This window comes from Arachis ipaensis, chromosome B3 (genome assembly GCF_059453495.1).
Source record: "Arachis ipaensis isolate K30076 ecotype BB chromosome B3, ASM5945349v1, whole genome shotgun sequence".
NCBI lineage: Eukaryota > Viridiplantae > Streptophyta > Magnoliopsida > Fabales > Fabaceae > Arachis > Arachis ipaensis.
Genome location: NC_142438.1, coordinates 80,637,458 through 80,638,572, shown reverse-complemented (window position 1 = coordinate 80,638,572; position 1,115 = coordinate 80,637,458). Strand labels below are relative to the sequence as shown.

The 1,115-nt window shown below is 44.4% G+C and overlaps 1 non-coding gene across 1 annotated transcript; it reads left to right on the top strand.

Annotated features, from left to right (window-relative positions):
• Positions 1-542: 542 nt before the first annotated feature.
• Positions 543-646, top strand: LOC148571302 (small nucleolar RNA R71). The gene has a single exon (XR_015880259.1). It is a non-coding gene; the product is annotated as a small nucleolar RNA R71 (small nucleolar RNA).
• Positions 647-1,115: the final 469 nt, after the last annotated feature.

Below are 1,115 nucleotides of genomic sequence, written 5' to 3'. Positions count from 1 at the left end.
GTGTGGCTTGGTATGATCTTTGGTTGGAGTTTTGGTATGTGGAATTGTTTTGTTGGTTGTGGTTGTAAGGTTTGTGGTTTTGTGGTTGGGTTTGTTGGTTTCCCCACCCAAAGTTTGGGTGGTTTCTCCAGCCTGGGTTGTAAGTGTTGGAGTGTGGATCATATGATTGCCTTTGTTGGTTTCCCACATAGTTAACCTCATCCCAATCACCTCCTTCAATGCCTACTTCCTCTTGATCTTGTGTGTGTATTGCAGCCACTTGCTTTGTTTCTAATTGCCTGGTAAGCTCTGCTAGTTGCTTGGCAAACACCTTGTTTTGGGCTAGAATTGTATCAACATGGTTCAGCTCCATGACTCCCTTAGTGTTGTGCCTTTCTGATGCATAGTAGTACTCATTCTCAGCCACTGTCTCGATCACTTCAATGGCTTCTTCCACGGTCTTTTTCTTGTTCAATGAACCTCCTGATGAATAGTCTACAGCCTTCCTTGATTCATAAGAGAGCCCATCATAGAAGATGTGCAATTGCACCCAATCATGGAACATGTTTGGTGGGCATTTCCTTGTCAAGTCCTTGAATCTCTCCCATGCCTCGTAGAGAGTTTCACCATCTTGTTGTCTAAAAGTCTGGACCTCAGATCGAAGCCTATTGACCTTTTGTGGAGGGTAGAAACGTGCCAGAAACTTGCCTTCCACCTCATCCCATGTGGTTAGACTCCCCCTTGGGAATGATTCCAGCCACTTAGCTGCCTTGTCCCTAAGTGAAAATGGGAACAAGAGCAGTTTATAGGCATCTTCCTGGACTCCATTGGACTTCACAGTGTCACAAATTCTCAGGAATTTTGTGAGATGTTGGTTTGGGTCTTCATTAGCACTTCCTCCAAAGGAACAATGATTTTCCACCAATGATATTAGCTGTGGCTTGAGCTCAAAATTGTTGGCCTGAATGGGTGGTTTCTGGATGCTACTACCACAATTCCCAGAGGTTGGGTTTATGTATGAACTAAGAACCCTCCTCTCAGGAATGGCATTGTTTCCATCAGCTCTCTCATGGTTGTGAACTTCTCTATCCATGTTGAGATCTAGAGCTTCCTCAAAATTGTCCTCAGATTCTCCT